Source organism: Saimiri boliviensis, chromosome 14 (genome assembly GCF_048565385.1).
Source record: "Saimiri boliviensis isolate mSaiBol1 chromosome 14, mSaiBol1.pri, whole genome shotgun sequence".
Classification (NCBI taxonomy): Eukaryota; Metazoa; Chordata; class Mammalia; order Primates; family Cebidae; genus Saimiri; species Saimiri boliviensis.
The window spans coordinates 52,824,191-52,840,034 of record NC_133462.1 but is presented as its reverse complement, the minus strand read 5'-3'; the positions used below and the strand labels follow the sequence as shown (position 1 = coordinate 52,840,034).

The following is a 15,844-nucleotide window of genomic DNA, read 5'->3' as shown; positions in this document are numbered from 1 at the left end:
TCACACTCCTGTGCAAACATCTGACTGGTTCCAATCACAGGCTGGCGTGAAGTCACCAAGGTCACACTCCTGTGCAAACATCTGACCGGTTCCAATCGGAGGCTGGCGTGAAGTCACCAAGGTCACACTCCTGTGCAAACATCTGACCGGTTCCAATCGGAGGCTGGCGTGAAGTCACCAAGGTCACACTCCTGTGCAAACATCTGACCGGTTCCAATCGGAGGCTGGCGTGAAGTCACCAAGGTCACACTCCTGTGCAAACATCTGACCGGTTCCAATCGGAGGCTGGTGTGAAGTCACCAAGGTCACACTCCTGTGCAAACATCTGACCGGTTCCAATCACAGGCTGGCGTGAAGTCACCAAGGTCACACTCCTGTGCAAACATCTGACCGGTTCCAATCGGAGGCTGGCGTGAAGTCACCAAGGTCACACTCCTGTGCAAACATCTGACCGGTTCCAATCGGAGGCTGGTGTGAAGTCACCAAGGTCACACTCCTGTGCAAACATCTGACCGGTTCCAATCGGAGGCTGGCGTGAAGTCACCAAGGTCACACTCCTGTGCAAACATCTGACCGGTTCCAATCGGAGGCTGGCGTGAAGTCACCAAGGTCACACTCCTGTGCAAACATCTGACCGGTTCCAATCGGAGGCTGGCGTGAAGTCACCAAGGTCACACTCCTGTGCAAACATCTGACCGGTTCCAATCGGAGGCTGGCGTGAAGTCACCAAGGTCACACTCCTGTGCAAACATCTGACCGGTTCCAATCGGAGGCTGGCGTGAAGTCACCAAGGTCACACTCCTGTGCAAACATCTGACCGGTTCCAATCGGAGGCTGGTGTGAAGTCACCAAGGTCACACTCCTGTGCAAACATCTGACCGGTTCCAATCGGAGGCTGGTGTGAAGTCACCAAGGTCACACTCCTGTGCAAACATCTGACCGGTTCCAATCGGAGGCTGGTGTGAAGTCACCAAGGTCACACTCCTGTGCAAACATCTGACCGGTTCCAATCGGAGGCTGGTGTGAAGTCACCAAGGTCACACTCCTGTGCAAACATCTGATTGGTTCCAATCAGCGGCTGGCGTGAAGTCACCAACTTCTACTTCTGTGCAAACGAGGGCTCGGCCTGCGCGCAGTCCGACCTGGTTGTGGACAGCAACTCTTCAGCGGCTGGAGTGAGGTTGCAAAGGAAGGCTAGACCCGCAATCGGTCTAATTTGTTGCCCACAGCCAGTTTCCCCTCTGCCGCTCAGAAAATGTTGGGGGGATTTGCAAACTGAGTAGCCTCCGGTGCTTTTGTTACTTAGGCCTGGAAAGTTAGGGTTTTCCTTTCAATCTAGTTGTGGGAAGTCAGCGGGAAACAGCCTTAGGCTCCCTGCCTCCACATCCTATTCTTCTGCTTCAGGATGAATCTCTTCCTTTCCGGGCTGAGTCCCAGCCTCCCGTCCCCACCCCGCCCCAAGAAGAAGGCAGAACAAGAATTACTACCCGCATTTTACATCTTAACGTAGGGTCCCAAAGGCTGCGGGATTCACCTGAGCTGCTGCAGCCAGCAAGTGGCTTGGTCTTCTGGCCCTGAATTCTTGCTCCTCCTAGGACAACCCGGGCTTCGCCTGGGAGTCTGAGTTTACAGAAGCTGCTGCTGCCTAGCACCCATTTAATCTCCTTCACTTCCGTGGATAGTGTGCATATGAGTACCAGTTATGACTATGTGCAAGTAATGGAGCATTTAAAAAAAGAAGATACCATCTTACCCTAACGATTACCTTTCTGCCGACGGTCAGATTAAAATCCCCAAGAAAAATAAGAGTATTTCAGAAGATGAAGCACAAACAGCTTCCCTTGTTCTCAGCGTTTGATTCTATTTTATTTCCTTTCTCTGATACTGTTTGAAATGGGCGTACGGCTAAGCAGTCATTTTCTGAGGCATCCAGTATGTAATTGTTGAGGAAATAACTTTGTTGAATCTGTCTTAGCTAATTGATTGTCATGTACTGCGCTGGGCTGAATTGCTACAAAGAGTGACATTGCTGGGTTCGTGTAGAATGCTGGGCTCCCCACCCCCACTCTGCCGGGACACCTCTACCTCCTCCCCTAGTGTACATATACTGGGTTTTTACCTAACGTTTGCTTGAATAAAGGATGTTGTGGGTTTTTTTGAGGTGGGGTTGCTGTTTGATTCCTGCCCTGCAGTGCTCCCAAGAAGCAGAGAAGAAAAGCAGAGAGTCAACTAGCTGGTGGCAGAGGTGGCCAGGGGCAGGCAGGAGTCAAGCTCCCGTGACTCATTCGTCAAGGTGTGACAAGTGAGGGCACTGAGAAGTTGCCTAAACAGACCCACCCGCACTGTGCGGCTTCTTCAAGTGAGAGGAAGAGAGAAGGGAAGGGAAAGCTGGTGTCTACGTACCCAGACACCCATCTCACTGAGTGGGGCCGTCCGCATCCCTTTCCTGGTGTATTAACTGATGATGTCTTCCTGGGTCTCCCCGCCTTTTCTCTTCATGTCAGTTATTTCGCATTTGTCTTTTTAATGCTGCCTTTTAAAAAACTTTTTAAATTCGTCTTTTTCAAAACTTTAAAATATATAAATTAAAATTGTATACAAATTAAATTCATTTATATGCTCACTTAAATGTTTCCTGACTACTTTTTCCTATTTTTCTTTCTTTTTTTTTTTTTTCTTTGAGACAGAGTCTGGCTCTGTAGCCTAGGCTGGAGTGCAGTGGCGTGATCTCGGTTCACTGCAACCTCCGCCTCCGGGTCCCAGTTCAAGCTATTCTCCTGCCTCAGCCTCCGGAGTAGCTATGATTACAGGCCCGTGCCACCATGCCCAGCTAATTTTTGTATTTGTAGTAGAGACGGGGTTTCACCATGTTGGCCGGACTGGACTTGAACTCCTGACCTTGTGAGCTGCCAGCCTCAGTCCCCCAAAGTGCTGGGATTACAGGCGTGAGCCACCGCGCCTGGCCTCCTGAGTGCTTATTCTACACAAGCAGTGTGTACTAGGAATATGAAAGTGAAGAAAGCAGAGACCGTCCCTGCCTCCGGGGAGGAGTCCATGTCTTTGCTAGGAAGGTAATAGGCTGCAGATAGCCTTGCTTTTGTTTTGAAGAAGCATTCTTTTTTTTTTAATCAAATTAATACGAATCTTACCTATATTAATGGGGAAACTTCAGTGTTTAAAAGTTATTGGCAGAAAAAGTTTAAATTTCTACCATGCACTAAAAAGAATTCAAAGGAAACAGGGATTTCTCATTTTTGGTTAATGAAATCCACCCAGACTGGATGTAGTAATAAAGTCCTAAAAACCTCCATCATATTACCTTAAGCATTTTTTCTTTTTTTTTTTTTTTTGAGACGGGATCTCGCTCTGTCAGCCAGACTGGAGAGCAGTCATGTGATCATAGCTTTCTGCAACCTCGATCTCCCAGTTTCAAGCCTCCCACCTCAGCTTCCCAAGTAGCTGGAACTGCAGGTGCACACCACACGCCCAAGTGATTTTTTTCTATTTTTTGTAAAGACAAGCTTTTGCCATGTTTTCCAGGCTAGTCTCGACCTCTTGGTCTCAAGTGATCCTCCCACCTCAGCCTTCCAACGTGCTGAGTTTACAAGGCATGAGCCACCGTGCCTGGCTCTTAAGTATTTTTAACAAGACAGGACATTCAAAGCGTAGTCTCCAGACCTGTATCATCAGCATTACTTGGAATCTTGTTTGCGAGGGACACTGTCTCACCCCAGCCTAGACCTACCAAATCAGAAACTCCGAGGATAGGGTGCAGCAATTCGTGCTTTAGTAATCCCTCCAGGTGCTTTTGATACATACCAAAATGTAAAGGCCACTTTTATAAGATAATGTCAATCAAAGCCACTCCTAATGAAAAAACTCTATGCCTCAGTAGGTTGCTATTTCCCTTACCTGGAACGGCTTAAATATCATTTATAGGTCAGTTTTTAGCACCCGGTTCTTAGGCAAGACAAATTTGAGAGTAAAGCGAGCTTTACTAGGGTTACCCTGTGAGTTTCGAGTTCTGCTTTGAGCAAGCTCACTCTTGTCGTGTTCACTTGACCAAGGCTCGCCTTGCTATTAGTTGCAATAATGCTGCCGTATTTCCCTTTGTAGCCTGTTGCAATAGTCCCAGCTAATATCTTGACCTTCTCGTTTCCTACATACTCTAAGTGACAGCCTCCTAGCCTTGAAAGCCAGGGTCAAGAGTTACCATTTCACACCTGCCTGCCGTGTGTGTGTGTGTGTGTGTGTGTGTGTGTGTACATATGCATATATATATATGAGAAAGCATTTTAGGTATTTTAAATTTTATATGTGTATTCTAAGAATATACACTCCGAATCTTTTTTCTATATTTAAATCTATGACTTTATTATAACAGTTTTTTTTCTTTCTTTTTCTTTCTTTTAAATTCTGCTTTAGGTTCTGGGGTACATGTGCAGACCATGCAGGATTGCTGCATAGGTACGTACATGGCAATGTGGTTTGCTGCCTCCATCCCCCGTCACCTACATCTGGCATTTCTCCCTCTGTTGTCCCTCCCCATCCTCCCCACCCTCTGCTGTCCTTCCTTTGCCCCCCGCCCAACAGACCCCAGTGTGTGATGCTCCCCTCCCTGTGTCCATGTGTTCTCATTGTTTAACACCCGCCTATGAGTGAGAACATGCGGTCTTTGATTTTCTGTTCTTGTGTCAGATTGCTGAGAATGATGGTTTCCAGATTCATCTATGTCCCTACAAAGGACACGAACTCATCATTTTTTGTGGCTGCATAGTATTTCATGGTATATATGTACCACATTTTCCTCGTCCAGTCTATCGTCGATGGGCATTTGGGTTGATTTCAGGTCTTTGCTATTGTAAACAGTGCCACTGCGCCCGGGTAATTTTTGTGTTTTTAGTAGAGATGAGATTTCACCATGTTGGCCAGGCTGGTCTTGAACTCCTAACCTCAGGTGATCTGCCTCCCTCAGCCTCCTAAAGTGCTGAGATTACAGGTGTGAGCCACCATACCCAACCAATAGCTTTCTTTTCAGCAGGGAGGATGAACATGTTTTGACACAGTGCTGGGATTACTAAATGTAATATAAATGGGCAGATGGATTGAAGGATGCATAAATCTGCATTGATGGTCTTTGAAAGCACTAGGAAATCACCACTGTGATGAGCCACCATGCCTGGTCAGTGTTCCTTAATATTTTTAAAACTGTACATATGTTTTACGCCTGTTTGTGCTAATGCTGTGTTATAGCCCGCATATCTCAGTGGCATATAAGGACAAATGTGTTTTTCTTGCCCCAGGGTGTGGAAGATTGGCTGGTCTTGACTGCACACTGTGGGCTGTGTGCAGGTGAGCTCCACATGCTTCCTCGTGCTCCCTGGACCAGCATCTGCTCAAAGCATGGTCTCAGGGCAGTTGGCAGAAGCACAAGGAAGCAGGTCAAATCAGAGGAAGATTTAAAACCTTTGCTCACATCATCGCCATTAAGATTCCACTACAAGGCTGGGCACAGTGGCTCAAGTCTATAATTCCAGTACTTTGGGAGGCCAAGGTGGGCAGATCACTTGAGGCCAGAAGTTTGAGACTAGCCTGGCCAACATGGTGAAACCCTGTCTCTAATAAAAATACAAAATTCAGCTGGGTGTGGTGGTGCATGCCTGTAGTCCTAGCTACTTGGGTGGCTGAGGCAGAAGAATGGCTTGAACCCGGAAGGTGGAGGTTGCAGTGAGCCGAGACCATGCCACTGCACTCCAGCCTGGGCGACAGAGTGAGATTCCATGTCAAAAAAAAAAAAATTCCATTGTAAGTTCAACATTGTTCACCACTCACCATTAGGTAAAGGAAAATCAAAACCTCAGTAAGATACAACTTTACACCCAGTAGGATGGCTACAATCAAAATGATAGACAATAACGTGTGTTGAGGAGGATGTGGAGAAATTGGAACCCTCTTACATTACTAGTAGGAATGTAAAATACTTCATCTACTCTGGAAAACGGATTAATAGTTCCTCAAAATGTTAAGTTACCATATGACCCAATTCTACTAATAGGTGTATATCCAAGAGAGAAACGAAAACATATACTCATATAAAAACTTGTACACAAACGTTCATGGTAGCACTATTCATAATAGCCAAACACTGGAAACAACCCAAATGTCTATCAGCGGATGAATGCATAAACAAAAGGTGGCATGTCCATAAAATGGGATATTATTTTTCCATAAAAAGAAATGAAATGGTAGGCATGGTGGCTCACACCTGTAATCCTAGCACTCTGGGGGGCCAAGGAGGGTGGATCACCTGAAGTCAGGAGTTCGAGACCAACCTGGTCAACGTGGAGAAACTCCTTCTCAACTAAAAATACAAAATTAGCTGGGCATGGTGGCACATGAATGTAGTCCCAGCTCCTTGGGACTCTAAGGCAGGAGAATCGCTTGAACCTGGTAGGCAGAGGTTGCAGTGAGCCGAGATCATGCCATTGTACTCCAGCCTGGGCAACAAGAGCAAAACTCAAAGGAAGAAGGAAGGAAGGAAGGAAGGAAGGAGGGAGGGAGGGAGGGAGGGAGGGAGGGAGGGAAGGAGGGAAGGAAGGGAGGGAGGGAGGGAAGCAGGGAAGGAGGGAAGGAAGGGAGGGAGGGAGGGAAGGAGGGAAGGAGGGAAGGAAGGGAGGGAGGGAGGGAAGCAGGGAAGGAAGGGAGGGAGGGAGGGAAGGAGGGAAGGAAGGGAGGGAGGGAAGGAGGGAAGGAAGGGAGGGAGGGAGGGAAGGAGGGAAGGAAGGAAGGGAGGGAAAGAGGGAAGGAAGGGAGGGACGGAGGGAGAGAAGGAAGGAAGGAAGGAGGAAAGAAGGGAAGGAGGGAGGGAGGGAAGGAGGGAAGGAAGGGAGGGAGGGAGGGAAGGAGGGAAGGAAGGAAGGGAGGGAAAGAGGGAAGGAAGGGAGGGACGGAGGGAGAGAAGGAAGGAAGGAAGGAGGAAAGAAGGGAAGGAGGGAGGGAGGGAGGGAGAGAGGGAAGGAGAGAAGGAAGGAAGAGAGGGAAGGAGGGAAGGAAGGAAGGGCTGATGGTACATGCTACAATACAGACAAAACTTAAAAACACTGTACTGAGTGAAAGAAGCCAGATACAACAAAACCACATAGTGTATGATGCTACTTAGATGAAACGTTCAGACTAATCAAATCCATAAAGACACACAGCTGGTGCCTGCTAATGGGCCTGTGGTTCCTTTCTGGGGAGATGAGAATCATATGGAATGGGATAGTGGCGATGCTTGCACAACATTGTGAATATGCGAAAATCCACTGAATTGGACACTTTAAATGGTGAATTTTTTAATATGCAAATTTTGTCTCAATAAAAAATAGGATTTCATTGGCCAAAGTAAATCAATGAGATAAGAAAATACGTGTCCTCAGCTTAATGTAGGAGGGACTGAGAAGTCACACAGCAAAGGCTTGGCTATATAATCCATAACTGGAAGAAGTGAGAAGTAGAAAAAAATGATCCAATGTACTAAAAATAATTGTATGTGTTTTTATGAATTTAAGCATTTATTTAAAATTTTTAAAGTGGGGTGATGCTTAACAAAGAAATTTGTGAATGTCTAAACTTAAGTGCATGTGTGTGTGTAGTAACATATCTTTTGTAGAGATCCTTGTTTTAGGAGCTTTTTGAAACAAGATGGAAATAAACCATATAAAGCTTCATGAATTAAGGATGAGAAACAAAGGGAATTTGTGAAGTATCTGAATTATAAAGATTCTTGAAGTTAACTTTTATTCTGTTCAAGTACAAACAACATAAACTAATCTAGGGAAAAAAAATAACCTGGTGGAGATCTTTAGAGAATTAGTTTAGAGAGAAGATTTTGAATTACAATTAGCACATAAATTATCCATGCATAAATTGTGCTTCTGAAATGCTTTGTGGAATTTTTTAAATGCCTCAAAATATTTTATTCTGTTGAACAACCTAAAAATCTCTTCCTGACCTCTAGTCTTTTTTACGTATTTAATGTTTCTTTTCTGTAAATTAAGTGATGATTATAAACCTCAGTACTGCTCCTGACTTCACCATTACCAACTGGAAATTACTCAAGTTCCAACTCTACTTGGTTTTACTCAAAGTAAATCATGGTAAAGCACTGATTAGGAGGCCAGGTGTGGTGGCTTGTGCTTGTAATCCCAACACTATGAGAGGCCTAGGCAGGAGGTGACAGAGTTTAAAAAAAATAAGCTGGGCGCGGTGGCTCAAGCCTGTAATCCCAGCACTTTGGGAGGCTGAGGCGGGTGGATCACGAGGTCGAGAGATCGAGACCATCCTGGTCAACATGGTGAAACCCCGTCTCTACTAAAAATACAAAAAATTAGCTGGGCATGGTGGCGTGTGCCTGTAATCCCAGCTACTCAGGAGGCTGAGGCAGGAGAATTGCCTGAACCCAGGAGGCGGAGGTTGCGGTGAGCCGAGATCGTGCCATTGCACTCCAGCCTGGGTAACAAGAGCGAAACTCCGTCTCAAAAAAAAAAAAATTAATTAAAAATAAATAAATTAATTAATTAATAAAAAATAAAAAAGCAGTTGTATTAGTCTGTTCTCAAAGAGCTATAAAGACATACCCAAGTCTGGGTAATTTACAAAGGATGTTTAACTGACTCACAGTTCCTCATAGCTAGGAGACCTCAGGGAATTTACAATCATGGTGGAAGGGGAAAGGGGAAGCGGGAAACTTCTTCACAAGGTGGCAAGAGAGACAGCGTGTGAGAGCACAGGAAAACCACCCTTTTTAGAACCATCAGATCTCGTGAGAATTCACTCACTATCATGAGAACAGCATGGGGGAAACCATCCCCTTTATCCAATCACTTCCCTACCTCCATATGTGAGGATTACAATTGAGATGAGATTTCTGTGGGAACACAGAGCCACGCCATATCAGCAGTGAATGGGGATAACAAAAGATTCTAAATTCAGCTCTCAGAATTAATTTGTCTGAGGCCGGGCTCGGTGGCTCAAGCCTGTAATCCCAGCACTTTGGGAGGCCGAGGCTGGTGGATCACGAGGTCAAGAGATCGAGACCATCCTGGTCAACATGGTGAAACCCCGTCTCTACTAAAAATAAAAAAATAAAAAAAATTAGCTGGGCCTGGTGGAGTGTGCCTGTAATCCCAGCTACTCAGGAGGCTGAGGCAGGAGAATTGCCTGAACCCAGGAGCCGAGATCGCGCCATTGCACTCCAGCCTGGGTAACAAGAGCAAAACTCCGTCCAAAAAAAAAAAAAAGAATTAATTAGTCTGGGATGTTCTGACTCCTGATCCAGTGTTCTTTTCCCTACACACGACTTATGCTGACCAATGCTAATGCTGTCCTGAAAACAAAATGCTCCCCTACATAGAAGTTTTTCTGTGAAGCACAACTCATTAAATCTTCTCGGCTTTATCTAAAACTGATCTGATTGTGTTGCAGTTAAACTCATACCTCTCTCATCTCACCATAATCAAAATGATCTAGGTAGTTAGAAGCCAGTCTGAAAATTCTCAACATGCTCCAAAGGAATCATTCTTTGGTTCAAGATCCAAGAGAAACTGGGTACAATCTCGCCACACACAGAACGCTACTAAATTGCAAGGACCCCCTTCACATTCACTGCTCAAGACTCAGTTCTTCAGAAGCAGGTGCACCATTGGCTCAAGAACCCTTCATTTCATGGGTTACCAGAAAAGATCCAGAAAGAAAATGAGCAAGGTAAGGAAAGAGAGAGCAGCGTGTTAGAGGCAATTCATGTACTGTGGGACTATTACAGTATTAAAACCGAAGTGCAAGAAGAAATGCAAGAAAACGATTATAAGAAAAAGATGAAATACTCCCTAGTCCAGGGCCAGATAGTTAGGCTGGTTCTCTTCTTTCCAACAGGAGGCCTCTGCTGCAAACATCCTCTGCCAGATCCTCAGTCAGGCCAAGAAGCATCGAGCTTAATCCCTCTCCTTGAATTTATTGAAGCTGGAGGTCCTGGAGCAACATTGTATGTCTTGCATCTGGCATTGTTCAATCCAGGTGTTAATTCAGACAGAAAGCATAACCCAGAACACTGAAACAAACTGGGTCCCAATGATTGGTACAAGTTCTACTCAGTGAATGTGGATTATAAGGAACTGAAGAAAGAAGGTCCAGATTTCTTTTCCTTTTTTTTTTTTTTTTTTTTTTTTTTTTGAGACAGAGTTATGCTCTGTTGCCCAGGCTGGAGTGCAATGGCAAGATCTCGGCTCACTGCAACCTCCACCTCCTGGGTTCAATCGATTCTCCTGCCTCAGCCTCCTGAGTAGCTGGGACTACAGGTGCCCACCACCACACTTGACTACTTTTTGTATGTAGCATAGAGATGGGATTTTACCATGTTGGCCAGGCTGGTCTCAAACACCTCCTGACCACAGGTGATCCTCCTGCCTCAGCCTCCCAAAGTGCTGGGATGAAGGTGTGAGCCACTGTGCCTGGCCAAAGGTCCAGATTTCTAAAATGAAATGTTTCACCATAAAGCTGCTTAGAATGAATGTCTTCCAGAAGCCATTCACACAATTTTCTACTTAAGTAGGAAATATTTCTTCTCTAAATGCATGAAATCATGTTGATGAAATCATGTTGATAGAGATTGCACTGATTAATAAATATCTGAAACTTTGAAAAAAGATAGCCATTTTCTGACCAAACAAAACAAAAGAGAGCTGAAAGAAAGAAAAAAGGAGGAAGAAACTGACAAATGCATAAGAGGAAAGGCATACACTATTTTTTTTTTCTTTAAGACAGAGTCTCGATCTATCACCCAGGCTGGAGTGCAATGGCAAAGTCTCAGCTCACTGCAACCTTTGCCTCCTGGGTTCAAGTGATTCCCCTGCCTCAGCCTCCTAAGCAGCTAGGATTACAGGCATGTGCCACCACACCAGGCTAATTTTTGTATTTTTAGTAGAAATGGGGTTTCCCCATGTTGGCCAGGCTGGTCTCCAACTCCTCACCTCAGGTGATCCACCTGCCTCGGCCTCTCAAAGTGCTAGGATTGCAGACGTGAACCACCGTGCCCAGGCTAGATTCAATTTCTTAAACGACTCTGTCACTTGCTCTTCCAAAACCCATTTTCCACAGAATCAAATCCTTAGGAATTTTCAAGGCCCTTTTTGTCTAACCACGACCTACTTTACTGAACTTATTACTTCCCAACGCAAGCTCCGTTCTCTTCAGGGTGAACGCCCCTTTATTTCCACACGTATCGGCTCATTTCAACCTGCTCTCTTTCCAGCCTGACTTGGCCTCCTCTTCTCCAGCTGTTTAAATCTTGTTTGTGCTTCAAAACCCAGTTCTCCATAAAAATTTTCTCAACCACAGAAACCCACCTTCATGACCCTCTCCTGTGAAATCTCAAACCTTACTATCCACCACAAACTGAATAACTTAATTATAGACTATGTTGCACTGCTCTTTAATTTTCAAGTGTCAGCTAAGCATGGTGGCTCATGCCTGCAATCTCAGCACTTTCAGAGACTGATGAGAATGGATTGCCTGAGTGCAGGAGTTTGAGACCAGCCTGGGCAACACAGTGAGATCCTGTCTCTGTAAAATATATATATATATATATATATATATATATATATATATATATATATAAAAAATTAAATTAAAATTTACATGTGTCTAAGACTTAACTATGACCTCCAAAAACCGAGGATCCTAATCTTACTTTCTTTATATCCTCCTGCCTATGCCCTTCACAAAAAGGTGTTTAAATGATCAAATAAATAAATGAATGAATATTATGATGTTAATAAACAGCTGATAACTTGGCTAACACGATTCGAGGCTTATAGGAAATGAAAATAGAAGATTAGTACTTGCTGAAAAGATAAACTGCATCTTGGCAAGAAAATATTACCAAATAAATGTACAATTGAGTATACATACTAGCAAAATTAATGTTTCAGTAGACATAAGTGTATGATTAAATATGATATTAGCATAACTACACTAATGAAAAAAGCCATTAAAAAATTCAACCTAAAGTACTATTTAGCCACAGAGTTATACCTTTTTTTTTTTTTTTTTTTTTTTGAGACAGAGTCTCACTCTGTCAGCCAGTCTGGAGTGTAGTGGCACGATCTCGGCTCACCACCTCAGCTTCTCGGATTCAAGTGATTCTCCTGCCTCAGCCACCTGAGTAGCTGGGACTACAGGCATGCACCACCACACCTGACTAATTTTTTTGTTTTCGCCATGTGGGCCAGGCTGGTCTCAAACTCCTGGCTTCAAGTGATCATCTGCCCACCTCAGACTCCCAAAGTGCGGAGATTATAGGCCTGATCCACTGCACCCAACCAGAGTTATACATTTTTTTATTTTTATTTATTTTATTTATTTTTTGAGACAAAGTCTCGCTCTGACGCCCTGGTTGGAGTGCAGCGGCACTATGTCAGCCCACTGCAACCGCCATCTCCCGGGTTCAAGCGATTCTCCTGTCTCAGTAGAGACAGGGTTTTAGCATGTTTGTAAGGCTGGTCTCAAACTCCTGACCTCAGGTGATGCACCTGCCTTGGCCTCCCGAAGTACTGGGATTACAGGCATAAGTCTGGCTGAGTTCTACATTTTTAATAACATTAAAAGGTGTTCAGCAACGTAATAATTAACCCAACTCAGATTTGTTGTCAGAATTTTCAGCCAAGTGCTCACTTCACTTTGGCAGCATACATACTAAAATTGGAAAGATACAGAAAAAATTAGCTTGTCCCTGAGCAAGGACGACACCCAAATTCATGAAACATTCCACATTAATTTTTTGAATAAAGTAAAATATATATATATATGTGTGTATGCATATATATATATATGTATATATATATATGTGTATATATGTATATATATATATATTAGCTAGCACATATATATATATTAGCTAGCCAGGCGCGGTGGCTTAGCCTGTAATCCCAACACTTTGGGAGGCCGAGGTGGGCAGGTCATCTGAGGTCAGGAGTTCAAGACCAGCCTGACCAACATAGTGAAATGCTGTCTCTACTAAAAATAAAAAATTAGCCAGTCATGGTGGTGCACGCCTGTAATCCCAGCTACTCGGGAGGCTAAGGCAGGAGAATCACTTGAATCGGGGAGGCAGAGGTTTCAATGAGCTCAGATTGCAACATTGCACTCCGGCCTGGGCAACAAGAGCAAAATTCCATCTCGAAAAAATATATAAAAATACAAAAATTAGCCAGGCATGGTGGCGCATGCCTGTAATCTAAGCTACTCGGGAGGCTGAGGCAGGAGAATCACTTGAACCCAGGAGGTGGGTGGAGGTTTCAGTAAGCCAAGATTGTGCCACTGCACTCCAGCCTGGTTGACAGAGTAACACTCCATTTAAAGAGGAAAAAAAAAGGAATTTTCAGTCTGGGAATCAGGAGTAAAGAAAAACTGAGGAATAACTGTCTGTCACAAGGTAATTCTCTTTTCTTTTTTTTCTTTTTTAAGACAGGGTCTCGCTGTGTCACCCAAGCTGAAATACAGTGTTACAATCAGAGCTCACTGTATCCTCAACCTGCCAGGCTCAAGCAGTACTCCCACCTCAGCTTCCCATGTAGCTGAGACTGTAGGTGCATGCCACCACACCTGGCTAATGTTTTTTAAATTTTTTTTGTATCGGTTGTGGGCGGGGAGGGGGAGCGTCTCACTACGTTACCCAGGTTGTTCTTGAACTCCTGGGCTCAAGTGATCCTTCCACCTTGGCCTCCCAAAATGCTGGGATTACAGGCATGAGCCACCATGGCTGGCCTCACAAGTTATTTCTTATCCTTACCCACTGAAGACAGAAGAAAAGGAAAGACATCAGGGAGCTATAAGGAAGAACCCCCTTGTTTAACAATGTACTTCTGAGAGAAGTTATAGGATCGTTTTTTGAAGTCTCTGAAAAATGGGATGTAGTTATAGTTCTTTCAAACGTCCAAGGTATAAATTAGGTGATTTCTGAAGAATGTTTCCAAATTGTTTTTTTTTTTTCCCTAAGATATGAAAGTTGGAAACTTTTAAGGCCATACCCAACCACGGGACCTCTCAACCATGGGACCTCTCAACCACGGGACCTCTCAACCACGGGACCTCTCTTTCCTCCTGCTGATTCTTCCTCCTAAGCATTGGAAGAACTTGATACTGCTAATGACACACCCAATACCTATTACCCAAAAAATAGTGTGCTCAGAACTGTGGATGCCTTAAAGTTTCATGCAGTGTGATGCCAAATCACAATTCCCACGTCAAGCGTTCAGCAATACACCCAACACAGCAACACGTTTAAGCTTTAATCCCAATGATGAAATTTCTGCAGAACTCACTTTCTATGGAGTATCATATCAGTGTATGCTGTTTACACTGACAATACCTCATTTTATCTGCACAATACATTGTACTTAACCTTCCTTAGAAGCAGTGTGCTTTCTATTTCATAAATTGGTTAAAGGTAGCTCTTTCATGACAAGGATTTGATTTATTTGAGCCCTGTAATGATACCTCGAGAGCCATGAGGGTTAAAATTAGGACATTACAGCCACGATGAATAGCACATTTATTGTAGTCATTGTCAGCCCTCTCAACCTGAAAAAGAATTGTTCCTTGACACATAGGACAGGGGAGAACATGGTGTGGTAAAATGTGTGTGTGTGTGTGTGTGTGTGTGTGTGTGTGTGTGTGTGTACAGGGCTTGTCACTTATTAGAAGCTACGAATACTGAAGATAGTATTATTATCACTATTAGTTCTGTCATAAAAATTATTATATTAATAGAAAAGGCAAAAAAAAAAAAAACGAGCACAAATTCACCCAAAGTGAGGTAGAGTTAAAAAAAAAAAAAAGTCAGAAATGAAGTTTCAGGAGAGTGTCTGGTTCAGAAGCTTACAGTGAACTGATTTGATTTTCTGTTTTTCCAAATCAAAGATGTCTTTAGAAATGGTTCCTGGAACACCTGGGTCTTCCGATCTGTACTGTTCCTCTTTTCTTCTGCACCCTCTACCTATCAACTCCTACTCTCAGAAAACAATATGACATCAATTTTTAAAAAGGTGATACCTCTTTCAGCGGCATTTACTTAAGTCCTCCGGACATTTTAAAGACATTTTCAGCAACAACAGGCAATTGGGGACTTACACACACACAAAAAAAAGGTAGATTTACTCGTTGCAAACTAAAACTACAGTTTTTAAAAGCACAAACTTTTGTAAAAGTCATAGCTTACAGCCAGGCACGGTGACTCACGCCCGTACTCCCAGCACTTTGGTAGGCCAAGGCGGGCAGATCATGAGGTCAGGAGTTCGAGAGCAACTTGGCCAACATGGTGAAATCCTGTCTCTACAAAATTACAAAATTAGCCAAGTGTAGTGGTGGGCGCCTGTAATCCCAGTTACTTGGGAGGCTGAGGCAGGAGTATGGCTTGAATCCAAGAGGCAGAAGTTGCAGTGAGCTGAGATTGTGCCATTGCACTCCAGCCTGGGTAACAAGAGCAAGACTCCATCTAAAAAAAAAAAAAAAAAAAAAAAAAAAAAAAAAAAAAAATTCATAGTTCACATTAACAGATAGAACTGGAGGCCAGGCACGGTGGTTCATGCCTGTAATCCCAGGCACTTTGGGAGGCCGAGGCAGACAGATCACTTGAGGTCAGGAGTTGGAGACCAGCCTGACCAACATGGTGAAATCTCATCTCGACTAAAAATACAAAAATGAGCTCGGTGTGGTGGTGTGCACATGTAATTCCAGCTTCTCGGGAGGCTGAGGCAGGAGAATCGCTTGGACCTTGGAAGCAGAGGTTGCAGTGAGCCGAGATCGTACC

The 15,844-nt window shown here is 44.1% G+C and overlaps 1 non-coding gene and 1 pseudogene across 1 annotated transcript; both read left to right on the top strand.

Annotated features, from left to right (window-relative positions):
- The first annotated feature begins 8,698 nt into the window (after window positions 1–8,698).
- On the top strand, window positions 8,699–10,211 carry LOC141581161 (cytochrome c oxidase subunit NDUFA4 pseudogene; annotated as a pseudogene).
- A 2,489-nt stretch (window positions 10,212–12,700) lies between these two features.
- LOC120362856 (U6 spliceosomal RNA) lies at window positions 12,701–12,811 on the top strand. The gene has a single exon (XR_005578654.1). It is a non-coding gene; the product is annotated as a U6 spliceosomal RNA (small nuclear RNA).
- Window positions 12,812–15,844: the final 3,033 nt, after the last annotated feature.